Here is a 12944-nt window from a genome sequence, read left to right as displayed (position 1 = left end):
GGCTAAGCCAGCCTCGGCCTGACGCCGATGCGGGACGCTCTGGTGAGGCTGAGGAGCCCTCAGAAGGAACTGAGCTTCTTCTCCCAGATGCCTGTCACCCTGGGTGACAACCAGGCTGACCTCAGCCAGTTCCCTGCACCGTGGGAACAATCAGCACTGGACAGCGCCCCTGCATGCACCCCGGATCACTCACCAAGCACCCACCCTGTGTCCCATGAAACTCAGGCAGCAGGGGCCTTTCAGGTTCCAAACAAGACGCTGGGTTCCCCCCACGCAGTCTGCCCTGCCCCCTCACTGCTGCCTCCATGGCTGGGTCTCAGCGAGGACCCTCATCGGATGCTCCACTTGCATGCAGCTTTGCTGGGACCAGCAAAACTGGGCTGGGGCCCCTGTAGGAGCCAGGCGTCCCTGCCTGGGACCACAGCTGCTGCCAGGACAAGGAGGACAGAGGTCTGGTCCAGAGGGGCCCAGGCTGTGGTTTGCTGGGAGTGGGGGGACCCCGGCTGCGGGAGCCTGGAGGGCTCACCCCTGACGTCACCTCTGCCCTGCCTGCCTCTCTGAGCCCAGCACCTGTGGCTCCTTCTTCCCGGTGACTCGTCTGTTTCCCGGACTATCTGGCTGGGAACCTGAGGGTGGGCAGGCGTGCTCTAAGCTTGGAAGCCCCATCAGGCCCCTCCCCTGACATCCCCACTACCCGGATGTCTCCACTCTGTGCCCCGTGGTGACGCTCAGACCTGTATAGAGCAGTAGTTCAGCAGGGGAGCGCCTGGGTCTGCTGGTCCCAGTGCCAGGGGATGCTGAGCGTACAACCCCGCTGGTGCAGTTGGACCCAGGAGCCCAGCAGACTCCTGCAGGGAAGGGCTGTGGGAGTGGGCTGGCCTTGGGAATGAGGCCATGTGATGCCTCCTGGTTTGTGCAGTGTCTGCTCAACTGTTGCCAGGTGCTGGCAACTCACTGGATCCTCAAAAAGTCCCATTCTACAGGTGGCAACACTGAGACTCAGAAGGAGAAAAGGGCCTGGTGGGGTAGCGAGTGCTGCACCCAACACTGCTCCTAGGAGGATCTGAAGCAGGGAATGATGTGGCCAGTGTCCACCTTTTTAGGATGGTCTCCCTGGGCTTGGCATGGAGGCGGGAGGCAGTGGGGCCCAGGAGCCTGTGCTTGGAGGTGATGGGGCTGAGGGAAGGCAATAGCGATGCCAGAGGTGGGGGAGAGGCTGCATTCAGTGGTCCAGGTGTTACTGGAAGGCCCTAGTGGACCAGGTCTGGGTGCTGGGGGGCCGCAATGAGCCTCACTCTGAAGCCCCCGAGCTCAGAGCTTTCCTGCTAGAGGTGCGGATACGGTGGCGATGGCAGGGCTTGTTCCCTGACAGTGTGCGCAAGCAGGGGCAGGTGTGCGGGTGGGGATTGCACATCCAGCCATGGCTGCTGCAGAAGGCCACGCTGAGGGGGACCAGAGGAAGCCAGCCAGATGGGCAGATAGCTGAGGGAGAGAATTCTAGCTAGAGGGAGCAGAGAGTGCAAAGGCCCTGTGGCAGATGCATGCTGGGCAGGTTTGGGGGACAGATGGAGCAGACGCAGAGGGTGACGAGGAGGCGAGGGTGACTCCCTGTGTCTGCTTGGGAGATTTGTGGAAAAAGGAGCAACTCCAGTCTAGACAGTGTCCTTGGCACCTCCCACAGTGCCTGGCACACAGGAAGTGCTCAGTGGCTATTTACTGAATGAATGAATGAATGAATGATGTCATCTCACCAGGGCTCCAGAGACTTGTGGGTGTGCGTGTGATTCACCCGGAGCCAGGAAGAAGTCAGAAATGCCAGGGCCTTTGGTGGGACGCACTGACCTCGCAGGAGCGTCAGTCTCCCCAGGGCAAGGGCCGGCTCTGGGGCTGCAGGCCGGCTCCCAAAGCAGCAGGAAGCCTTTCTCCTGGCACAGGCAGGCCTTCAGCAGAGGCTGGGACTCAGCTGGGGGCTTCCTTAATGGAGAACATTCCTGGGCAAGTGCAGACAAATGACATGAAGTGCGGGAATGAATGAATTCCGCAACGGGGAGAGGAGTGAGAGAACACAGCAAAGCGAGGGGCGGGAGGCGCTGAGGTTTGCAAACAGGTGACTTGCCCTTGCTATTAGCGAAGAGATCCCCTGTGTGCGGGAGCCCCTGCGGCAGGAGGCCCACTGCATCCGGGCACCTCTGGTACCTGCGGCTCCCCTGGGTAGGGCAGGGTATATCAGAAGGTAGCCAGGGCTCCTCCTTGCCTCAGTTTACCTAAAAAGCTTTCTCCAGCTGCACCCTCTCCCCCACCACCACTGCAGGAGGCTGGATTTCTTGTTTAAGTGCCTGAGCCAGTCCCTCTGCGCGCTGGCCAATGGGCCCTGACCAGGGGTAGTAAAGCCTGAGTCAGGGCTCAGAAAATGCCAGAAAGACGCAGATAACCACTGTGAACAGCAGTGAGGCACAGCCTGCAGTCAGGGAGGACAGGCTGAGCAAACGTATGGCCCCCACTTACAGCAGAATGCAGTACAGTTCTGAAAACCATATAAATGGAAAGAAGTTTAACAATGCACCTTCAGTCCAATATTAAGAGGGAAAATCCCACATTATGAAAACAACAGCCAGGTTATGGAACTATGCATTCGGCATAAGCTGTGTTTTGTAAAAAAGGAAAAAGCCCCTACAGCATGCACTCATACCCAGCAGAAGACCAGGAAGGGCACAGAAGAGAGCGTTTAGTCATTGTGTTTCTGGACAGCAGTGGGATGAAGGATTTTTGTGTTCTTTATGATTTTCCAAATTTTCTACAATGAACACACATTGCTTTTATTATCTGAAAAAAATCACTAAAACGAAGATTTGTAAAAACCTTTTGTGCCAGCAAAATAAAAAGTAATTAAGTGACTAAGTCAGCGACAGTTAACTCATTCAAAGTTTTTAAAGCCGATTTCATTGCCTTTGAAAAGATTTTTCAAAAGCAAATGTGTCTTTGCACTGCCTGATGAGAAACTTTTTTTTTTTTCTACAGGCAGAGTGGACAGTGAGAGAGAGACAGAGAGAAAGGTCTTCCTTTGCCGTTGGTTCACCCTCCAATGGCTGCCGTGGCTGGCACGCTGCGCTGATCCGATGGCAGGAGCCAGGTACTTATCCTGGTCTCCCATGGGGTGCAGGGCCCAAGTACTTGGGCCATCCTCCACTGCATTCCCTGGCCACAGCAGAGAACTGGCCTGGAAGAGTGGCAACTGGGACAGAATCCGGCGCCCCGACCGGGACTAGAACCCGGTGTGCTGGTACCGCAAGGCGGAGGATTAGCCTAGTGAGCCACGGCACCGGCCAGCCTGATGAGAAACTTCATGAAAATACTGAAAAAATAATCTGCATTGTCCTTAGCCCTCATCAGATCATCCCTGTTGCTTGAGCAAGACGTAGGAGCCAAATGTTTGAACCTTAAGGTGTTTACTCAACCCACTGACCTGCTTGGCCATAATAATAACAGACTTTCTGTCTGAAAAACACTTTCAGATTTGCAAAGCACATGAAATGCTGGCATTATTCTAAGCCTGGGGGATATCACAGCCTACCCGTGGGAAGCTTATATTATATGGATGAGGAGACAGAGTAAACAAGGTGTCTAGATGCTGCGGGGAGTAAGTGCTAAGAGAAGAAAGGAGAGAGGGGGAATGGTCACCAGGAAGAGGCTGCTCTCAGATCATTCTGATTAAAATCAGTTTGACGACTGTTTGAATAGAAAAGCACCAAGGCACTTATAAAAACTCTATGCCTATGGACAACGGACGTCCTTGTTCAGTTCTGAGACATAACGCGACTGAAGACTTGAAATGACTCGCTCCATGCACCTAAGTTACACTGCCCAGTTCCGAGGAGGCACAGTGCGGTTGCAGACAGTCCACACCGAGCGGAGTTTGAAGGCCTCAACCTCTCTGGGTCTCAGTGTTGTCGCCCACGGAATGGGGACACTGACAGCAGGGATCTGGGGGAGGGGCCCGCAGAATTCGAGAGAAGACGCTTCCGTTTAGGAAAGTGCACGTGCAGTGCGTGCCCACAACGCAGGCGCGGCAGGGCCACCAGCAGAGGTCCGTGCACAGCCTCTCCTCTCGCAACTGTCCCGTGAGGGGTGGGAGAGCCGTTCCCATTTTCAAGAGGAAGCAAAGGCTTGGAAAGGTAAGAATCACCTTCCAAAAGGCGAGGGTGCGCTCCAGACCACCGGCAGTGACCCGGGCAGTCCAACTCCGGGCAGCTGGGCCCCCGCCACAGCCCTGCTCCGCACTCGCTTCTCGCCCAGGGCTCCCGCGGCCCTCTGGCCTCGCTTTCTCCTGCCCTTCACCCGTGCTCCCAGCACTTCTGGGGCCAGAGGAAAGGGCCCTTGGCGGCGTCTGGGCGATGGCTCCCAGATATCATGGGTGATGCCGACATCCCATCACTCTCTGCCTCGGCTGCGTTCCACACGCCATGTGCGCCAGTGGACACCAACCCAATCCATCTGTGATGAATTCCTTTGGGAAGATGTGGGGTGGGGATTATCTGAGATGGAGGGCTGTGACCCCTGAGTGGGTGAATGGGGCGGGGAGGGTGTGAAGGGAGCTACAGAGGAACAAAAGGGGAGGGTGGAAGGAGCCCGGGGAGATAGCCCATGCTGCCGGCTCACGAGCGCCCCCCCTCCCCGCACCACGTGGCCATGTTGCTGCCTTTGGGATCCCTACCTCACGCCCTGTTCCTGGAAGCTGGGCCACAGGTGGCCACGGACTGAAAGTATGGGCTGGACCTTGGCATTCTTCCCACCAATGCTCCTGGTGCCCTGACCTTCCCAGGCATCCCAAGCATCGTGGGTCTCCCTGCTCTGTTCCGGACCTGAAGCCCCAGCAACTCAGACCCCTCCTGGGGACTGCTCCACTCCGAGGTCCTAACCTCCCAGATCTCTCCTGGAGCCTCGGGACCTAGCCACCTGCAGGTGCATGTCACAGTCAGCAAGGAGTCCTGGTTGGGACCCTCAGGCCTCCGGGTGGGCTCCTGCCGCCCCGCGCTGCCTATCTGAACCCTTCCCCACTGGCACGCCCCAGCCACGTGGCAGCCTGGCCAGCGGCTCCTCAGGGACGGCCATCCTTGCAGTGCCCTCAAACCCCGGCCAGCTGTGAGGTGTGCAGATTCCCTCGCACAGAGCGTGAACAATGTGTAGGGCGCCCCTGAGGCACCCCCCCCCCACCTTCAGAGGAGCCTTCCCTAGCCCTGGAGGGTGATGGTGGGGCAGATGGCTTCAGAGGAGTGGGCGTCTGAGAAATGGCTGGGCCCCCACAGTTTGGAAGCATGGACAGCACCCTGAAGCGGGGTGGGGGCATTGTGTCCCTACTAGTTCAGAGGCCCTAACTCTGCCCCAGCAACTATGGGTGCTGGGCCCCTCCCAGAAGGGCACCTGTGGCCAGCCATCCTTGGGTCTCCCAGGGACACAGTCTCACGTCATCCTCCCAATTTCCTATGTGTTGGATGGGGACACAGAGGCCCAGGGAGGTTGAATGTCTCACCCTGGTCAGCTCAGCAGCGGGGAAGTCAGCCAAGCCCCCCTCAGGATCCCAGAGCCCTTACACACTCTGCTCACACCAGAATCCTGCCCACTTTCCAGCCAGGGGAAACTGAGGCAGCGAGCAGTTAAGTCACTTGTTCCTGCAGAGCAGGCAGGACGTTGGTGGAGGGCAGGGCTCAGAGGGGCCATCCTCTCAGCAGGCGCCCATGGGACTACGTCCTAGATCAAGACCAAGTCCCCGGAGCCCTTGCCTCTCAGGTTTGTGCCCTCCACTTCCCAGCCTGGGGCTGGCCACCCACGCCAGCGCGGGTGGAAGAGGGCAACCCCGGGCCCCCAGAGCAAGCCGGCCTCTGGGCTGCGGGGAGGCCACAGGTCGCGAGAATCGGCCGTGGCCGATTCTGCCCTGCTTGGGACGGCGCCTGGGACAGGGGCTGCCGCTCAGCGCTGCACAGCCAGCAGGGGCCACCTCCGCAGACTCAGCCTGGGTCCCTGACAGCGACCGGGAAAGTCTGCCCCACAGCGGGAGAAGACTCGTGGGGCCGGGGCCGGGGCCGCTCCCGCTCCCACCTTCAGGGCCAAGAAAACGGCTCCCTGGGCACGGAAGCAGGGACCCGGCCGGGGAGAGGCGCCCGTCGGAGGCCAAACTTCGTACCTCGGGGGCTGGGACATGGGTATACGCTCCGAACTCCGCCAAGCCCCCAGCCCCTTTTCTCTCCCTCCCCGGCCTAGCGTGCGCCCTGGTTTCCCCTCCTGGCTGGGATACTCAGGGGTTCCCAAAACCGAGGGCCAAGGGGCGGGGGGCGCTGTCATGGACACCCCCGCCCCCCACGCGGGGTGGATGCCCTCTGGGACTCGCAGCAGGCAGGGGCACCTCCCGTTCCCCGAGGCCCAGGCGTCGGCCCGCGCCGTTCCCAGTGGGCGGCCTGGGGAAGCGGGGGTCAGGGCCCGGGGTCCTCGGGAGTCCTGGGATCCCGCTCCGCTGCGAGCGCGCTGCGGTTCCGCACGAGACCGCGCATCCGCCAGCCGCCCCGCGCGCCGAGCCCCCGCGCCGCGCGCCCCCGAGCCTGTGCGCCCGCTGGTGTCGCCGCAGAGCGCAGGGAAGTCGGCCGGGACCCCTCCCCGCCCCCGCCCCCGCCCCGGCGCCGCCCCCGGCCCCACGCCCCTTACTCGGCTTGGCTGCCGCGCTCCGCTCCGTGCGCCGCAGTGCCGGCTCCAGCTTCGGCTCCCGCTCCGGCTCCAGCTCCAGCTCCAGCTCCGGTTCCCGCTTCGGTTCCCGCTCCGATGCCGCTGCGCTCCGGCTCCGGCTCGGGCTCGGGCGTCGCGGGGGGCGCGCCGCTCCGCCTCGGCCTGCTCAGCGCGCAGGGGCGGGGCGGGGCGGCGAGGCGAGGCGGGGCCGGGCCGAGCGAACCCGCCGCTCGCGATCCCGGGCCGAGGCGGCGGCGGCGGCTTCCCGGGACGCGGGCCCGGCCCCGGCCCTGCCCTGCCGCAGCCGCGCCTGGCCGCCCACGCCACCGTCCCCGGCTCGGGCCTCTCGGCAGCGGCGGTTCGGCTCCCGGGCTCAGCGCCGCTGCGCCTCGGTCGGGGTCATTGCTGAGTCGGGGCCGCGGGCGAGGGGGAGGGCCGAGCCGCGCCCCTCTGCGCACGGCCAGCCCGACACCCACACAGCGGCGGGCGGGGCCGGCCGAGGGCCGCAGGGGGGCCGGCGCGCCAGCCGGACGCGGAGGGGACCGACTGGCGTGCGTAGACAGTGGCACACAGCCCTTCGGGAGCAGCGAAGGACCGACGCCCAGACACGTGCGGAAGAGGGTGTAGAAGCCCGATGTCAGGGAGGGACGGCCAGCTGGACCGAGGCAAGGCTGGCCTTTGGGTGGGGGACGCCTGGCACAGGCAGGGAGCGAAGGGCAGAGTGGAGAGCGGGTGGAGAGCGGGCGGGCGGGCACGGCGTTCTTGGGCCCCTGGGAGGGGCGGCCGATCCTGGCTGAGTCCCAGCACCTAGCGGCTGGCAGGTGAGTTTCGAGGCGCCAGGGTGTCAGCTGGGTTTGTAGCCCTGCCCCTGAGCAACCAGCAGGCCTGTTTCCTGCATCCTTGGCCCTAATCCGTGCGTTCTGGCTCTGGAGCTTAGTCCCAGACCCGAGGATGTGCCTGGCTTAAGCGAAGGTTCTGGGCTTCCAGGACCTGCTCTGCCTCCACTCTACTCTGGGGCCTTGGGGGGACCCCAGCTCTTCCCCTTCTCTTCATTACCCCGGAGCTCCGTTAATTGCCCCCTGCTGGGTTGTGGGGCTCGATAGTTATCTGTGGCATCATTCATCGAATGCCCCTGCTTGCCTGGGAGTGCAGTGCGGGCAGTGTCTGGGTGGGGTTGCAGGGGCTGCACAGAGTGTGTGTGACCTGGTAGCACGCATTGCTCCAGCCCACTCCTCACCCCGTTCTTCCTGGTGAAGAACCTGGAGTTTAAAGAGGCAAAGCAGACTCACAACTAAAACCTACAGGCTTGCACCTGGCTGCAGAGGATTTCTGGAAAACAAAACGCGGTGACCAAGAGCTGAACACATTGATGATGAACCTTAGGGAGGCAGAGGGGTCAGGAGGACATCCAGGAAGGGAAGTGAGGTGGGGGGCCTTCAGGGAGGGGGCGGAACCGCAGGCTCGAGGGTGGGCGGGGCGGGGGAGGGGAATCAAACCTATTGCAGCCCCAGCCCTGTGACTCCCTGGGTCTGGGGCTTCCCTGGGCAGAGGCCTGGGGAGCTGCTCGGTCCAGGGTCTCTGAAGATGAGGCCACCTCCCTGTGCCTGCTCACTCTGGGCCCCTCCTGCGACTGGGAGGGGTTCCTATCCAGATGGGGCTGCTCCAGTTCTGTCTGGGGCTGCCATGGGGGCCAGAACAAGGTCCTGAGAAAGGCGACGTGTGCTTATTTCCTGGATGAACAGATGGAGGCCCAGAGAAAGGAGGGGACAGGATTGCAGGCTCTCAGACTCCTAGACCAGGGCCATACCCGCTGCACCGCCCTGCTGATGGTGACCTTGGTCTCCCTGAGCAGACACCTGCTGATCTGCACAGATGGATAGTCTAGTTGTTGGGTGGTTTTACCTGTAAGCCGTGCCCTGTGGCAGCACCGTGTGGGTGTGCTTTGTGGTGGTGACGGTGCAGGTGTGGCTCACCTGGTGTGAGTCCTGGTTGAAGGCTCCAATCCTAAAGAGTTCATTCCCCTCACCACTCCTTGAGAATCACTGCTCTAGAAATGTGGCTTGTTCTGGTTTCCAGTGGGCCTCAGGGTGTTGGTCTAGATGTGGGCTGTTGGGTCACACCTGTTTGTCCCCATCTCACTAACTGTGGGCAAACACATCTTAGTGTAGGGCACTTGGAAAACCCCAAAGGAGAAAGAAAATAGCAACTAACCGTGATTAATTTCTTAATTGAACAAAGCTTCTTCTTGTGTTTCTGCAAGTTGTCCTCAAATGGAGTGAGCTTGCTTAGTATGACCGCTCTTCCTCTCTCGCGCACCCTCCGTGGCTGCGTGCTATCAGACGGCTGTACTGTGTTTTACTTAGACAATCCCCTGTTGCTGGGCACTTAGTTTACTTGAACTTTTCATACTTCTGAACAGCACCACAGTGGACACCACTGTGGGTAAGTGTGTGCGTGCCCACGATTACTGTTTCAGTGGGCGCATCTGTATTTTTTGAGGTCCTCTTCTGTAGGGGCTCAGGGTTGCAGGAAGGGCACCCCCTTGGCCTCAGGGAAGCACGATGGTGCCCAGTGTCTGCTTGGCCGAGGGCCGAGTGGGGAGTTGGAGGAGGAAGCCTTTGGGAAGTCACAGGGCCATGGTGTGTTCAAGTGGATGCCCCCAAGTTCAAGTGCTGGAAACTGCACCCCGACTGCAGTGAGAAGTAGGATCTCTAAGAGGTGAGCAATGGATTCACTTAGTTCCCACAGGAGTGGTTACTGCCAGAGTGGGTTCCTTACAGAAGGATGAGTTTGGCCCCTTTCTGGCATGCTGTCACCCATGTGATGCCTTGTGACATGTGACACAGCAGTAACATGCAGTCCCTTGATCTTGGATTTTCAGCCCCTGGAACTGTGGATCAAATGCATTTCTGTTGTTATCGCTTACCCAGTTGGCTGTGTTCTGTTACAGCGGTGCGAGGCAGGTGACATCTCAAGACAGGTGCCCTGGGACCCCCCCAAGTGCTGGGCTCTGGGGACTTCCTCAGAGTGGGCTTTGTGTCACTCTAGTCACTCACAGGGAATCCCAAGGGACATCCTTTCTGATTGTAAGGGATGGAGCCCAGGATGTCGTCCACCCCAAACAGAGCCGCTGGGGCACAGGCATTGGAGGGTCCTGCTTGGTCTGTTCTCCTTCCATCCCTTCTCCCTTTAAGTCTCTTTGCCACGCTGCCTCACACCTCCCTAACATGGTGGTTAATTTATCCATTTCATTGTGTGTGGGGGAATCTGACCTCCTGGATGGGAGACTGCCTGTTTTACCTTTCTGGAAGGTCACCTGTTGCTGGTGTATCCCTTCCACAGAAGGACGGCAAACCTTTCTTCCCAGCCAAGCATCCCGTCACAAAGGACCTGGTTCTCCATGTTGCTTGCGTAAGAGGTAGAGAGCACCCCACACCCTAAAGAGGGAGGCAGGAAAATCTGCCCCGGCAGCATGGGGAGGACTTTTCTTCTTTCTGTCTGCTTTTTCCTGCAAGTCTCCTTGCATGTGTCTTGGGGGTGCTGAGGGAAGACGCAGGAGAGATCTTGGTTCATGCTTGGGGGAAGGTCAGGGAGCAGAGGGGGCAGCTGGGGCAAGGAGAGGCAGCCCAGGGTGTGGGGCCGTATCTGGAATGCCTGGGGTGTCTCCTAGCACTTCTCCAGCTGAGAGCTTGCTGCCACTGGCACTCTATAAATCCCTGGGTCCCAAGCCCTTTGTTAGAGCAACAGAAAATGGACCAGGACAGCTCCCACCTATCTAGCCGTGGCAGTCGGCTGCACATTGCTTTAACTGGGATCCCCAGGAGGGCCCCTTGGGAAGGAAGAGGGGTTCATTGCAGCTTGTGGTTTGGGGGCGTGTCCTTCAAGATTGGGTGGCCCCTTTAGTTTGGTGTGTGATGAGGATTATGTGGCCCGCCAGGAAGAAAGGGGGTGCGGAGAGAGAGAGAGACTTTTTTTTTTTTAAGATTTATTTTATTTATTTGAAAGACAGAGTTACAGAGAGAGGTAGCGACAGAGAGAGAGAGAGGTCTTCCATCCGATGGTTCACTCCCTAGATGGCCGCAACGGCCGGAGCTGTGCTGATCTGAAGCCAGGAGCCGGGAGCTTCCTCCAGGTCTCCCAAGTGGGTGCAGGGACCCAAGGACTTGGGCCACCCTCCACTGCTATCCCAGGCCATGGCAGAGAGCTGGATCTGAAGAGGAGCAGCTGGGACTAGAACCGGCGCCCATATGGGATGCTGGCACTTCAGGCCAGGGCTTTAACCCACTGTGCCACAGCGCTGGCCCCAACTGTTTTTATATAATGAACTCTTTTCTTTTTTGACAATTTTATTTATTTTTATAGAAAACTTTTATTTAATAAATAAAAATTTTGAAAGTACAACTTTTGGATTATAGTGGTTCTTCCCCCCATAACCACCCTCCCACCTGCAAACCATCCCGTCTCCCACTCCCTCTCCCATCCCATTTTTCATTAAGATTCATCTTTAATTATCTTTATATACAGAAGATCAATTCTATGCTAAGCAAAGATTTCAACAGTTTGCACCCACACAGACACACAAAGTATAAAATACTGTTTGAAGACTAGTTTTGCTGTTAATTCACATAGTACAACACATTAAGGACAGAGGTCCTACATGGGGAGCTAGTGCACAGTGACTCCTGCTGTTGATTTAATAATTGACACTCTTATTTACATTAGTAATCACCCAAGGCTCTTGTCATGAACTTTCAAGGCTATAGAAGCCTCTTGAGTTCACAAACTCTGACCTTATTTAGTCAAGGCCATAATCAAAGTAGACGTTCTCTCCTCCCTTCAGAGAAAGGTACCTCCTTCTTTGATAGCCCATTCTTTCCACTGGGATCTCATTCACAGAGATCTTTCATTTAGGTCATTTTTTGCCACAGTATCTTGGCTTTCCATGCCTGAAATGCTCTCATGGGCTTTTTAGCCAGATCTGAATGCCTTAAAGGCTGATTCTGAGGCCAGAGTGCTGTTTAGGACATCTGTCATTCTATGAGTCTGCTGTGTATCCCGCTTCCCATGTTGGACCATTCTCTCCTTTTTAATTCTATCAATTATTATTATCAGACACTGGTATTATTGTGACCCCTTTGACACTTAATCCTATCTTTATGATCAGTTATGAAATTAAACTGATCACTTTAACTAGTGAGATGGCATTAGTACCTGCCAACTTAATGGGATTTGGATTCACATGGCAAGTTTTTAGCTTTACCCTTAGGGGTAAGTCCAAGGGAGTGTGTGCCAAATTGTATATCTCCTTTTTAACTGGGATCAATTTTAAGTTGGATTTAAACACCTAAGGATAATTCTGTGTTAATTAAAGAGTTCAACCAATAGTATTAAGTAGAAAAAGAAAACACTAAAAAGAATAAAATAATAAACTGTTCTTCAACAGTCAGGACAAGGGCTGATCAAGTTACTGCTTCTCATAGTGTCAGTTTCACTTCTATAGGTTTCCTTTTTCCTTTCTCACCCATCAGGGAGAACATATGATATTCATCCCTTTGGGACTGGCTTATTTCACTCAGCAAGATGTTTTCCAGATTCCTCCATTTTGTTGCAAATGACTGATTTCATTTTTTTTTTTACCTCTGTGTAGTATTCCATGGAGTACATATCCCATAATTTCTTTATCCAGTCTTCTGTTGATGGACATTTAGGTTGATTCCAGGTCTTAGCTATTGTGAATTGAGCTGCAATAAACATTGAGGTGCATATAGCTCTTTTTATTTGGCAATTTAATTTCCCTTGGGTAAATTCTGAGGAGTGGGATGGCTGGGTAGTGTGGTAGAGCTATATTCAGGTTTCTGAGGAATCTTCAAACTGTCTTCCATTAGTGGCTTTACCAGTTTGCATTCCCACCAACAATGGATTAGTGTGCCTTTCCCCCGACATCCTCGCCAGCATCTGTTGTTAGTTGATTTCTGTATGTGAGCCATTCTAACTGGGGTGAGGTGAAACTTTATTCTGGCTTTGATTTGCATTTCACTGATGGCTAGTGATCCTGGACATTTTTTCTTTTTCTTTTTCTTTTTTTTTTTTTTTTGACAGGCAGAGTGGACAGTGAGAGAGAGACAGAGAGAAAGGTCTTCCTTTGCCATTGGTTCACCCTCCAATGGCCGCCACGGCCGGCGCGCTGCAGCCGGCGCACCGCGCTGATCCGATGGCAGGAGCCAGGAGCCAGG

At 56.9% G+C, this 12944-nt stretch overlaps 1 protein-coding gene across 1 annotated transcript in view; it reads right to left on the bottom strand.

The window, feature by feature from the left end:
- The window catches only part of BEAN1 (brain expressed associated with NEDD4 1), a 38815-nt gene extending 31973 nt beyond the window's left edge, over nucleotides 1-6842 (bottom strand). Inside the window, exon 1 of the mRNA XM_070063495.2 lies at nucleotides 6694-6842. The gene's annotated coding sequence lies outside the window, so the exon portion shown is untranslated. The remainder of the gene's footprint in view (nucleotides 1-6693) is intronic.
- Nucleotides 6843-12944: the final 6102 nt, after the last annotated feature.

This window comes from Oryctolagus cuniculus, chromosome 18 (genome assembly GCF_051225735.1).
Source record: "Oryctolagus cuniculus isolate XC-2025 breed Fujian yellow rabbit chromosome 18, ASM5122573v1, whole genome shotgun sequence".
Lineage (NCBI taxonomy): Eukaryota > Metazoa > Chordata > Mammalia > Lagomorpha > Leporidae > Oryctolagus > Oryctolagus cuniculus.
Note: the sequence above shows the minus strand (reverse complement) of the source record. Positions and strands in the feature narration are given on the sequence as shown.